Source organism: Mesoplodon bidens, assembly GCF_964165515.1.
Source record: "Mesoplodon bidens genome assembly, chromosome: 1".
In the NCBI taxonomy this organism is placed as follows: Eukaryota; Metazoa; Chordata; class Mammalia; order Artiodactyla; family Ziphiidae; genus Mesoplodon; species Mesoplodon bidens.
This window is the reverse complement of record NC_138176.1, coordinates 155,306,045-155,320,621: the sequence shown is the minus strand read 5'-3', so window position 1 is coordinate 155,320,621 and position 14,577 is coordinate 155,306,045.

The window sequence follows — 14,577 nt, the reverse complement described above, 5'->3', positions numbered from 1 at the left end:
GATGTGGGAACAGATGTATATGTATGACTGATTCACTTTGTTATAAAGCAGAAACTAATAAAAAAAAGAACATATTACATACTTGTCAGATACCTGAAAAACTCAATTTTGTGGGGAAAATTAATTTGGGAAATAAAGGTTTTATTTGTTTTTAAAAATAATAATAATAAAATAAAATAAAATCCATGTTCTTCCTATATCTCCACAAGTGTAATTCTTAGCATGCTTCTAATAGTTGTTAAATTTATGTCTTTTCATTCTTAATTCTGCAAGAATTTTTCCATATGTTAAGTAAAATTTGGATTTGTCATTTGTGTTGAGGGCAAACTAAAGCACGTTGGAGAACACAGTGCACATAGAGCCCTCTGATTTGGTTCAATCCTTCCCCGAGGCACTGGGACAGCCTTTCTCCTGGCACATATACGTATGGATGGTTTTGTATCACAGCATCACAGCAGTATGTCACACATAAGGACAAACAATGAGATGTGTGATGGAGTGATTCATTTAACACTGACAACTATGAGATTTCTTCCTGTCCTTTACCATGTATTCAGTTAGAAAATCAACCTTTCATAACTGATATCTACATGAAGATTTAATAGAGTGATTCCTCATTATGAACTGATATCTTCAAATAAAAATATTTCTTAGTTACGACACAGTCAAATTTACTGTGAACGATGATTTTTTTAAAAAAAAAACACACAGTAAATTAATTTTTGTGGATTAAATTCTCTAATTTTTCTAGATCAATCGTTTACAACCAGAGGATATTTTGCCTCTCAGGGAACATTGAGCAATGTTTACAAACATTTTTGATTGTCACAACTGGGGACGGGGTGCTACTGTTACCTAATAAACAAACAATTTAGTGGGTAGACTACAGTGGCCAGGGTACTACAAACATCCTGCAATACACAGGATAACTTCCTACAACAAAACATTTGACAGTCTAAAATGTAAAAGGTTCCAATTTGGGAAACTTTATTCTAGACATATTTGTATGATCAAAACCAAAGTTATATTCCAAATGTTTTTCTATCTTCTCTTAGCTGCTGTACATGGTTTAATGGAAGGAAACTTTTTGGAGCTTACAATACTTGACAGACAACGATGAATTAAAATATTGAAGAAATAACTTGCATCAGCATTTTTTTAAGCATGTTCTTAAATGTGGAAATTAGAGAATTGTGCATGAAAAGAGGTAGCCAAATTCTATCCTGCAGTGTGCTAATGGGGAGTCCTAGAAGTTTGCTCATAAAGGGGAAAGGATGGGCTTTCATTCTTCCATCAGCATTTCCTGGAAGCTGACATAATGAAGGAAGAATCTTTATGGACATATTTTGTTTGCTGGCTAGCCAGGAGAACGGACTATCCTGACCAGAACAGATGTGACTGGTCAGAAATAACCACTGCCCCACAAAAAACAGCAAAACTTAAACTTTTCTAACTTGTAACTTTTATAACCTGGATATCTAAGTACTTCACATTTGCTCTTTTAATCGTCGATTCACTGAAGTGACAGAGGCTTTAATGCTCCTTTTAAAGTCAAAAGAGATGTTTTCCACAGCGGGTGCTCTCCATTTATGTGAATTTAACGTGTTCCTGCCCTGACAGTTAAAAAAAAAAAAAAAAAAAAAGGGAAAAGACAGACCCGTAGAAAGCAAAAATCATTTGCTGCTGCTTACCACCTGGGGGAAAAACCATCCTGTCCTTTCTATTACCCAAAGTAAAAATAGCATAAGTAAATTTACTTGAAACTTTGACATTAGCATTTGACCAACTATCTCTGTCTCTTAAGAATACACTAAGATAATATTTCTGTTACATCAGAAGACTAAAGTTGAGATAACTGATGCAGAAGTATTAAGTTCCTATCCATAAAATTCTCAGTTTCAAATCCCTGCTTCGATATTCAAAACTAATTCTCTTTTAAAACATTTATCTTTAAGCCAATTTCAGTGGCGTATGAAAATGATTTCGTGCTTTACCACCACTTCTTTTAATATCCTCAATAATTTATTCAAGTAGTGCATTATCAAGGTAGATAACAATCTAAAATATAGGAACTCAAAAAGAGAAAAAAATTGAAATGACTGAAGATTCATAACTTCAAAGATAAGCATAATATTTTTGTGAATATCCTTCTGGAATGTGATATGTAAAACATTTGAATATCCTCCTCATCAATTTCACTTATATTTATTGTCAACAGATAGTTAAATCAATTGATATGTCCTACGTCACTTTAATGGCATTTAGTATTTTTTTCATAACTATAAATTATTGAATTAATCCTGTATTTTAGAATGTTTAAATTATTTCTAATATTATAAATAATGCTTTAATGAACACCTTTCATACATCTTTGCATATATTTCCTGAGGACAATACCAACAAAATTGAATTGTTGGGTAAATGTATGCATTTTTATTGGTATTAACGAATTACAAGAAAATTTACATCAAGTTCTATTCCTTTCATTTGGGAATTTGAGTACCTGCTTATTAAAAGTTCACTACCACTTAGTAGTATCTAAATTTGACTTATTTAAAGGCTGGCTTGAATTAATATTTGTTGATTAATAGTGATGCCAAGCTCTTCTTTGCATATATTTGTTTCTCATTTCTATTTATTAATCAGTGTTAGTTGAATTATATATTCCTACTAATGCTTTGAATCTGTAAGTTTTGTTTAGAAATATATAAAAACATTAATTTGTTACAACTTCTCTGATAATTTATTTATTTCACAAACAGATATTAGCATTCACTATAAGCTACACAGTGTCCTAGTGACATTGAACAACAGATAGGGAAAGCTAAAAAGCTCCCACTCTCACTGAGCCTACAGTCTGTGGGGCAGAGGTGGTTATTAATTAATCACTGAAAATGAATGCAAATTATAAATATAAATATTTTGATTGAAATATTGCTATCCTTTAAAAACATAATTTAAGGAAATACTTAGACTTGATGAATCAGGAAAGACTTCCAGTAATTTTATGCTTAGAACAAGCCAACAGATGAGAGCATTTCCAAGGGACTTGTCAGCTCAAAACTAAGGTGTCCCCTCCCTGTATGTTTCTCAAACTAATTCAAGTTTGCTTTCTGACAGTCCAGGAAAAATTACACATAGCATATACCAGGGCAAAGTTACCATCTAGGAAAACTCCAGACTTTACCAAAGGCCTTTGGTAAAGGCCTTTGTTTTTGTGTCGCTTTCTCCTAGAAACCACTATGACAAGCTAGTAATTGATACCAATATGTAAGCTACTTTGGCACCAATCTATAAATTGTTTTTTTCTTTTTTTTAATCTTGCTGATGGCATTGACAACATTGATATCTTAGGAAGCACAGTAATTCAGTACAATGGAAAATAAGCCATGTATTAACAATGGGGAAGGCTGTGTTTCACTATCTGGATGGCTAAACCACATATTTAAAACAAAAGCGTTTCTGCTGCAGAAAGCTTTCTCAGTAGGGAAAAAGAGAGACCTGGGTAACTATGAATAAATTGAATAGAAATAGGGCATTGTATTTGCCTGAAATTCTGATAGTTGAATAAATTAATAACATAATGGCACCCTCAATATTAACCTAACAGGTAAATTGTTTTCATAATTTTATACTCTGACAAAAATAAAATAAATGTTCTTAGTTTTCGTTATAGTCGAAGTTCATTGAGCAATTAGGTGGTAATTTTGCAGGGCTGGAAAACTATTTTTATCAATTCAAGGTAGTGTCTGATGATCTACTCCCTTTATTTTCTTTCTTCCCAAGCTAATCTAAATGCACAGTAGGCTTACATATCACCTGTGGTGTATTGGTAAATGTTTAACAACTGACTCTCTAGAGGGAAGTGGGGGAAAGCCCCGATCTGTCAAGTTTCCAAGTTCATGGTGTAAATGCACTCACAATGGCCAGTCTTGAACGTCCAACCAGCCATCACTGAATGCAGAGTTGGAAAGAGGTAGCCACAATGGGCTCTAATGAGCTGGTTTGCACCACCTCCAGTATATCACTCTTTATAGTTCCAATTGAAGAATGCTTATGGTTTGAGTACTTCTGTCCTCACTGGCCTCTCTATGGTCTAGATTTTACTACTTGATACTGACAATTGGCTTTTGTCTTCATCATGAAAACCACTGGCTTGCTTTTTATCCAATGTATGGAACAGGCAAAGCATGGTGACTCTTCTAGAAATAACACAATTATCCCTTTGGATGACTTTGCCCCAAACTTGGCTCCTGATATCTTTATAGCTCCTGCCATAGAATCCATAATACCCACAACAATTTTATTGCAGTTGGATTAGTATATAGTTCTCTCTGAGACTTGGATCCTAGGAATTTGGGGATGTTATCTCTGACCAATGTAAGCTGAGGGAGATTTGGGCTGCAGGGGGTCTATATCAGACTCTCATTGCCATTTTTACTCTACTGCAGCTCCATTGGCCTAGGGATTTCTGCATTTATGTATCCTTTTCAAGAGTTCCAGATGACCAGCAGTCAGACGATCAGTAACCCAGAAGTCCCTTATTCTTTCAGATTCCAAACCTAACTGTTGACTTCAAGAGATGTCATCCCCACTACCATGCCAGGGTTTGGGCCCTAATGGCGGTTGGAGGATAAGAGATCAGCACCTATGCCAGAATCTAAACTGTATTCTATTTTACTAATCTTCTTCAAGCTTCTAATCCCAGCAGAGATTTGTCTTATTCTTGCTTTCAGGCAAACTGCTCTAATTTAGTGCACATTATTCCTGATCCTGTAGCTCATGGTTATAAATTCTAACTCTTAGGCTTCTCAGGTTTAGCTTATGATAAAGAAATCCTGATCTTTAGAATTCCATTTTAAAACAAAATGTTCTCACCCAATTGCCTAGCTCTTGAGAATCAAAAAGCACATTGGATTTCACCTTCCTGTTTTATGATAATTTAAAATATATACATGTATAAATCAGAGTTGAGTGATACATTTTTTTTCCATAGCTTGCCTTCTTTCCTTCTGAGGCAATTAATACCACTACATCAATGAAATGTGAGTCTTTAAAAAAGAAAAAACAGGTTAAAATTCCCTATACCATGCTAAAATATGTATTCCCAGTGGTAGTTAAGTACTGGGAATACAGTGATGACCAAGGCAGACATGCCATCAGACTTTATAGAATTTACAGTCAAATTAAGATATGGACTCATTAAAAAAATACAGTATGCTAAATGGAAATATAAGAGAAGTGCTGGGTGCTGTGGGAGCTCATATTTATCACCCCAACCTAACCTCATATAGTCAGCAAAAAAATTTATTGAAAACCAAAATGAAGGACTGACTAGTAAACTGGCTCAGGTTAATGTACATTAGAGGTTGTCCAAATTTTTTTCTTCCCATTTTATTGAGATATAATTGACATACAGCACTGTATAACTTTAAAGTGTACAGAATAATGATTTAACTTACATATGTCATGAAATGATTACAAGAAGTTAAGTGAACATACATCACTTCATATAGATACAAAATAAAATACAAAAAAAATACAAAATAAAAAAGTATTTTTTCCCTCGATGAGACTCAACTTTCATATAACAAAAAACAGTATTACTTATATTGATCATGGTGTATATTATATCCTTAGTGCTTATTTATCTTATAACTGGAGGTCTGTACCTTTGGCTACCTTCATCCAATTCCCCCTCTCCCCACTCCCCACCTCTGGGGGGGCAGCACAATTCTGACTTCACTTTGCACCATCAGAGTAAATGTCAAAATTAAAAATCGCAAAATTATCTTATTTTGAGAATATTTTAAATCTAGCCTTGCCTCTAGAAGTTGTACTGGGTGCTCCCTCTGCCTAGATCGGTCTTTCAAGATGTCCAAAGGGCTCACGCCTCAATGTCTAAAGCTAATTCAACCATTGTTCAAACATTGCCTTACCAATGAGGCTTCTCTAACCACGCTATTTAAGACTGCAGCTCTAAGAATCGATTTGACTTATCATGTTCTGTATTTTCTTCATAGTGTTTACTACATTCTATTGTCACATTTAATATAGTGTTTATTTTCTATCTCCCATTAAAATAGCAACTCTGTGATGGCAGGGATTTTTATGTTCTGTTTATTGCTGTATCTCAAATACCTAAACTGAGTCTTCAGCATGGTAGGTGTCAATAAACCTTTGTTCATTAAGAGAATGAATGAGTCCAATTGTATGTCTTCTTACTTAATAAATTTTATTTTTCATATCTATCTCAGTGAAAATAAATATTAAAATCTCTTGATAATTAAGTGAGCAGAAATTTTAAACTATAGTATCATTTTGCCTCCAAATTCCTTATTCTTGTTTTCTTTTGATTTTTCCTGTTAGAGATTTCTCAAATATCTTATGAGCTCTTTCTCTTCATCAATAGTTGAGAGCGAGGTATTAAAAAGCTTGCTAGATGCTCTAAATGCATGTTTTCATTGTAGGACTTCACTTTAGATTGATCAGGTGGAGATGGAATAGTTTGTCTGGGGTCTCCCAAGCAGCAGTTATAAGCAGTTCTAAGTAGTTCTTGTCCCTTGGATAGTTAGTATCCTCAGAGGAATTTTCTAGTCTTCACTTAGATAGCATACATTTTTCTATGTCTGGTTAATATATATTTGATTACCAAATTGGGAAAGATTGTTAGTGATATTACTCTTAAATGTATTGACTTTAATTTGATGCAAAGTTCAGCAAACTACAGGCTGTCGGGCAAATCTAGCCTTTTATTTTAAAACTTTATTAAAACACAGCAATACCTATTCATTTACAGATCATCTATGACTCCTTTCATGCTACAACTTCACAATTAACTCATTGCAACAAACCACATGAACTGTAAAGCCTAAAGTATTAACTATTTGGCACCTTCCAGAAAATATATGCCCCCCCTGATTCTGGTATGGATGCTCTCAGCCATTATCCCTGTTGCCTTGTGACTTGGTGTGCAGTAAACTCTGGTTTAATTTCACACAGGGAACATGCATTCCCCTGATGGGTGTGTGGGAGGTAGATCTTGTCCTTACTGGATGGAAGAAGATGTGTGAGTTCACCTGCTCCAATAATCTTCCCTTTTTAGTCTCACCTCTCACTTTTGCCTTTCAGGCAACAAAATTCATCCCTCCTTCCATCTTTTCAGGAAAAAGCAGCATAACTTCTTATTTTATGCCATTGGTCCTGTAAGGCACTTTGGTATCATCTATCTTTTTTTTTTTTTTTTTTTTTTTTTTTTGATAAAAGACTTACTGTCCTTCTGTTCACTTTTGTCCTCTCAAGAATGTGTTAACATCTCTGGTTGCTTGATTGGCCTTTTCTATTTTTTTGTTATGAACTTAAGTTTTTGTAGGATTCCTTTCTTTTTGTTTGCTGAAAGGAATATAGATTAAAAGTTACATCCAAACCATCGTACTTAATTTGAAGTCACCAGTACTATTTTTAATTTGTTATGCTTAAGATGTAATTTAATTTTTACTTGTAGCCTAATTAATGGTAAATTTAAGTGACTTTCACAAGATTTTAGTGTTCCACTTTTTAAAAAATATTCTGACCTGTGACGTATAAGTATTGTGTGTGGGAGTGTGTGTGTACTTAATTAGCTAAAGACTAAGAAGGGTACTTAAGTTTGCTTAATATTTTTATCAGGCTTTATTTTATGTGTCTCAATGTTATGCAATTTAGTGAATAAAAGTTCATGACATTTTTAACTGAACTGCACTTCAACAATAAAAACTGCTTCCTTGGACCCATTTAATGCTTAAAATTTTTATTGTGCATAAAAGGAAAATATTTCCAAAGGACTTTTACTATAAAAGCTCAAAATCATAGCTCTCTTTCCTGTCCTGTTCCCCAAGAGAACCACTTTTAACTTATTTAGTAATTCTTGTTGATATTTATGTCCATATATATAAATATCTTATACATTATATGTAATTATTTTAACATTTGTGTTATACTCGCATGTATATATATTTATCCATTGGGGTAGCATAATGACCATCCCCTCCCCAAATAAGTCTATGTCCTAATATGTCTACATGCATGCCACAAGGTACATTGCAGATATGTGGAAAGGTAAAAACCTTAACATAGGAGATTATCCTGAGACCATGAAACAACTATTTGTTTAGAAGGAAACAGAAAAATCTAATTATAACATTTATATTATAAAAACTCACTAACCTGAGGGAAAATAATTAAATGTTACAATTAAGAATTTGCATTTATCAAAAAAAACTATTAATAGAGGAAAAAGGAAAGCCAGTGTTTGAGACAGGATAATTCTAATATATAATTAATAAAGGGCTCAGAATATTTAACAGAATTCTACAAATGATTAAGAAAAAAAGAATTTATAAATGGCCAAAAGGCTCATTCAATTACTACACATACTTGAACATATGAGAAGTTATTAAATGTGTGCTTCATTACAAAAGAAATAAATGCTAAAAACCCAATGCAATACCACTGAACACCTACCAGAATGATGAAAATGAGAAAAACAGACATTAAAAGGACCACACCACCATTGGGAACAACTGGAACTGGTCTCAGTACTGGAAGTGTGTAAACGTGTAAAACCACTTTGGAAAACCATGTGGAAGCAGTAAAGCTAAAGAAATGCTTACCCTATGATTTAGGGATTCCAATCCTAGGAATCTACTTCAGAAATGGGAGCCCAGGTACTCACTCAAAGTTCTGTATTAGAATATTTATAACAACTTGATTTTTAAAAGCTGAAAATTGAAGACTACTCAATGTTCATCAACATTGGGATACATAAATGAAGTTTGGTATAGTCATGCAGTGCAGATTCTATACAGCAATGTGGATGAGTGAGTTACAACTACAAGCAACTTCTTGGATAAATCTCACAAAAAATAATATTAAGCAAAATAATCCAGATGAAGTAGTTTTTACTGCATGCTTTCATTACTACAAGTTCAAGACAGGCAATATCAATCTATGGTAACAGAAGGCAGGAAAGTGATTACATTTCATTGGGGGCAAAGCCCAGAGGAGAAGAAGCAGGTGAGGGTTTCTGGGATGTTAGTTTCTGTATCTTGAGCTGTGTTCTGGTTTTTCAGTTTCTGACAATTCACCAAGCTGGATTCTTACAAGGTATGCACTTGCCTGCACTCATATATTTCAATAGAAAGCTTTCTATTAAAACTCCTCCCCCCAAAACCTGCACCAGTTTACCAGTGAGTTATACCAAATATTTAATGCTATTAAAAAAATTAAAAATAAAACCCTACCTATATGTACCCCTAAGAAAATTAAAGTTGTATCCTGCAATCAAGTGTTTATTAAGCATTTTATTATTTGCACTATTATTTACTGTGGTAGTGAATGCTAAATAGAACCTATATGTTTAACATATCCTGCCCCTTCCAAATTGCCACCTTTCCCATCATTAGAAGATGGGCAAGGAAATTACACCTGGAAGCAAATGAAAGAAACCCATGAAAATATTTCCTGCAACTTGAGAACACACACTCCAAATAAAGAAATATAAACTTGTGAATTTGATACTATTAAAGAGCTCAAATAAACAATGAAGATGTGAAACATGGTTCCTCTTGTGATATATTTTAAAACAAAACGTAATTAAGTCATTATTTACTTTACTATTAGGTAAAATAACTTACTGTTAAATCATATTTTTTTAATGCAAGTCTGGGGCATCACACCAATAATGTAGTAAAACTTTAATGATGTACAATTTCTCATCATTTAACATCTTGCTAGGCATTTTTCACATAAACACAAGTGATGAAAACTTCCATGAGTCTTATGACTTTTCAGGTCTACTTCTCCATAGCAGGGGAAAATTTTGAGGCTACACAGTTGAGTAATGCCTGCTACATTCGTATCCTATTGCTTCTATACCAAATTACCACAAATTTAGTGAACTTAAACAATAGAAATTTATTATCTTACAGTTCTGGAGGTCAGAAGTCCAAAATGAGCATCACTGGGCTAAAATCAAGGTATCAGCAGAGCTGCATTCCTTTCTGGGAGCTCTAGGGGAGAATCCATTTTCTCACATTTTTTTAGCTTCTAGAGGCAGCTTCTCTGACTTCCTGCGCCCTCCTTTACTTATAAGGATGCTTGTGATTACATTGGGCCCACCTGGATAATCCAGGAAGCTCTCTCCATCTCGTTAGCTAATGAGCCACCTTAATTCCATCTGTTAACAAAATTATTTGCCATGTAACAGAATGTATTCACAGGTTCCAGGGTTTAAGGTACAAGCATTGTAGGGGAGTCATTATTCTACCTAACACACCTGTCAGTACAATCACTTAATGATTCTTTATCCCTTGTTATGTATGTGTTAATAGTATAAAAAATACACAAAAAAGCATATGTCATTGTTATTGAAATTCAGACATAATCATGATAATTGCCATGGTCATTTGACAAAAATATTATAATTTGATGTTCTATTTCATTTTTATTGAGATATAATTGACATATAACATTATATTAATTTCAGGTGCACAACTACTAATTTGATATATGTGATGTTCTATATCTGATGGAGTATATTTTAAAACACTGCAGAAAGAAATTGAAAGAAAGTCCATCTTAAGGAAAAGTAAAACTGAGGACAAGTTCAAATTTTAAAGGAAACTTTAGCGTATAATCCATATTCATGCATTGTAATTATTCAGGCCATTAATTCTTATTTTTATTACATCTATCTCTACTGAAGATAGGTGGAAAGTATATAGTCTTTTATATGTTCTTTTCTGAATGGAACGTTTTAACTTTCAGATTGAATGGATGTATAAATATGATACTCAATATGAAAATATAAAATCTATGATTTATTTCATTTCTGTCATGTAAAATTAACAGAAAAAGATACTTAAAAACAGAGTTGAACATATAATACATATAATATATACTTATAATACATATGAATACATACTATATGTATAAATATATATGTGGTTATATATACATATTTGTATGTTCATATACATATAACCACATATATATGTAACATATTTTACTATTCTCAATTTTTCTTTTGCTGCTTGTGTATGTGCATACATGTGTAAGTTTGACAATATATAGTACATAATTATAATATATTATACAGTACATTCAATTCTCTTTCCAATGCATCTTTTCCTGCTTGTGCATATTTGCATGTGATTTTTAATACTGGCAAATATTCAAAATACATAAACTGAAATAGAAAATAAATGATTTGTTGCAAATTATTAAAACCCTCAAAACAAATATGCAGAATCTTCCAAGGCATTCATGGAATGCTTTAAAATCCAGAGAAAATGGAATAAGGATTAAACTTGAACTGTTCTGTAGAGGATAAGGATTTACTATGTGACTAGTTAGGAGTGCTTCAATTCAAGCAAAACATTAAATGATAGTGTCAAGTTCTTATCCTTGAGCTTATTTATCATCAAATTTCTTTTCTTTGTAGTAGCATTATGGATGCATTATTAAAAGGATAAAGTACGTTTAATACTATAGGAAGAAAAAGTTAATGATCCTAAAAGATGATCATAGGTGCTTGTCATTGAGTATTTAAAATAAGTTTTCTCACCTGGAAAGTTACAAAACTACTTCTAAAATATTATTGGATTTCAAATGAAAGGTAAATCCTTTCATTTCCCAAGAGCATTAAAGTGGGCAAACCCTCAAACCAGATTTAACTTTTACTGTCCTGTCTGTACGATGATTGACATCACTTACTTTTTTAGATATGTTAAGATCAATGCAGACGGAGGCATTTATTTCTTCTGAAGACATTTGCCTGCATTGACAGTAACCTGTAGCAAGGTGTGGCTATGGTCGCCTGGTTCAAACTCCTTTTTCTTTTTCCCCTTTGAGCCAGGTTAAACTGAGAAACAGAATTTGTATGCTTTCTCACTCAGTGATTTCTTTTAATCAAAAGTATAGTGTTTTTATTGAAACAACTAAGCTTATATTTTTACCACTTTATTGAGGTATAATTGATATACAATACACTACACATATTTAATATATGCAATTTGATGAGTTTGGACATATGCATACAACAAGTAAGATATTACTTTATACTGATTAATAAATGATAATATATAATTAAGAAAAACATTTAGCAAGTATAAAAGGTATCTCATTTAAACTCTATTCAGCTTATATGAATATTATTTCTAACACTGCCATTCTAATTTTTAAGAAAGAAACAATTAATCTTGAATGCTTACACTGGCATTTCATGTCTCTGAGCTTATGTACTACTCTATCTTTTCATAGGAAAACTACTTCTCAAGTTAAAACTGAAACAGTGAAATTGGTGTTTTATATTCCCATGCATTAGTCTTAGCCCTATTGGACCTAGAACATATCAAGTACCATTGATCCCAGAACATCTATATTCCTAAAAGCCTTGCATTCCAAAGGACAACATGACATTTTTGAAAGAGTTAAATCCTGAAATAATCTATACTCATATATTTTATGCATGTTTGTTCATTTTATTGTCTTTGTTTTGCTGTCATTTGTCTCTTTTCTCCTCACCTTGTCTCTTCCCTCCTCACCTTGTCTCTTCCCTCTCTTTTCTCCCTCCCTTCCTTCCTTCCTCTCTCTCTTACTCCTTCAAGTTATCAAAGACTATGAATATTTTAATTTTTTTTTTACAAATTTGACCCCAAAGCTAGTCAATCAGAATTTTGACTATTATATAATAGTTCATATTATATATATGCACATATTCTCTCTTTACTTTTTGAGTTCATTGTTATTTAAAGCAGGATTTCTTTGCACTAGATTTTATTATTGCAAGTATAATGTCTTTTGGAAATAAAAAATTGTCTATGAGCTTTTGTTTGACAGTTTGCTGAAGATCCCATCAAGACGCTTACTGGAGGGGACTAAACTTAGTTGCCCAAGAAGTACATCTCATAAGTGTATAATTTGATAAATTTTAGAAATATAGTGTAAATCTCACATTGCGATTAAAACTTCTTATATGGAAAACCTTATTTTTTAAATTTACTAATTCAATTAATTTACTAATTAATTAATTAGATTACCATTATTTCTAGAAACTGCAGTTATGAGAATGTAAATATGTGTTCATCTAAGTTGAATTATATTATAGCAAGTATCTTTTTATTTATTTATTTTATTCATTTTATTTTTGGCTGTGTTGGGTCTTCATTGCTGCGAGTGGGCTTTCTCTAGTTGCAGCGAGCAGGGGCTACTCTTCATTGTGGTGTGCAGGTTTCTCATTGCAGTGGCTTCTCTTGTTGTGTGGCACAGGCTCTAGGCGCATGGGTTTCAGTAATTGTGGCACGTGGGCTCAGTACTTGTGGCTCGCGGGCTCCACAGTGCAGGCTCAGTAGTTGTGGAGCACAGGCTTAGTTGCTCTGTGGGCAAGTATCTTTTTTAAATGATCTTTTTGAACTTCAGAGAGTACTACAAGTCAATTGGAAACAGTTTACTCCACAAAGTTAAAAGTTAAAAAAAGACATACTGTTCTCTCTCTTTCTCTCTCTCTCTCTCTCTCATCCACTCTTTTGCCCTCTTTCCATGCCATCCATTTGTTCCAAGGGCCAGCGGTTCTGAAAGTTGAATTATATTTTAGCATAATATATTTTATAATTCCAAATAAACAAAACTCTGGCAAAAATTATAACATTTCATTTTACAAAACTCTCTCTCCTTTTATAAGCTGTCTGGTAGGGAAAATGCATAATCAATTTACTTCTGAGTCCCACATGAACAGCTGAAGGAATTATGGTTTCCCAATGTGTTTCTGAAATATTTTGTCTAAGGTTATAGTGCCATTTTCTCTGAGATGTACTCTAACTTTCCCAACTTTACAGGATTTTGGCTTCAGTGTCTATGCTCTTACCTGAGATATGCTTCCTGCCAGAGTAGACAGGAATTATGTCAGCTTCCTCAAAAATTGCTCTGTCTAGATCAGAGTGGGTTATCAAAAATATTTACTGAACAGATATATGGATAGACAGTATGGGTTGGTCCATATTGTGGCTCAAAAACCAAGCATTCCACAGTAAGGGGATGTTCCACTTGACGACCAGAGAGGGCTAAGTTGGATGAGTAAGATTTTGCACAGTAGATCATTTTCTTTTATTTGTGTAATATGATGACTATAATTATCTTATATGTTCTTCATGGGTCCAACACTTTCGAATCAGCTGCTCTTTGAAGTTTCCCGTCCTGACAGAACATGACTTGTGCTTGTATTCAAGCACTCTTGGACATAATAAATTGGCTACCTGATACACCTGGTGGAAAAATACCCACTAAGATTCTCCTTCTATGTGTCATTAGGAAGTAACTATCACTACCTTATCCAACCCCCTTTTTGGAACTTGACACTTGGTTAATCCTTTTGCATTATGACAGATAGGAGTAATATCCTTCTTTTTACTATTATTAAGTAGTTTGACTGAAGGGAAGAAAACTCTTGGGGCAAAATAATTATGTTGATTTGCATGGTTATACTAAACAGAACTAATTACAGTTCAATTACATTTAATGCTCAAATAGAATTATCATTTA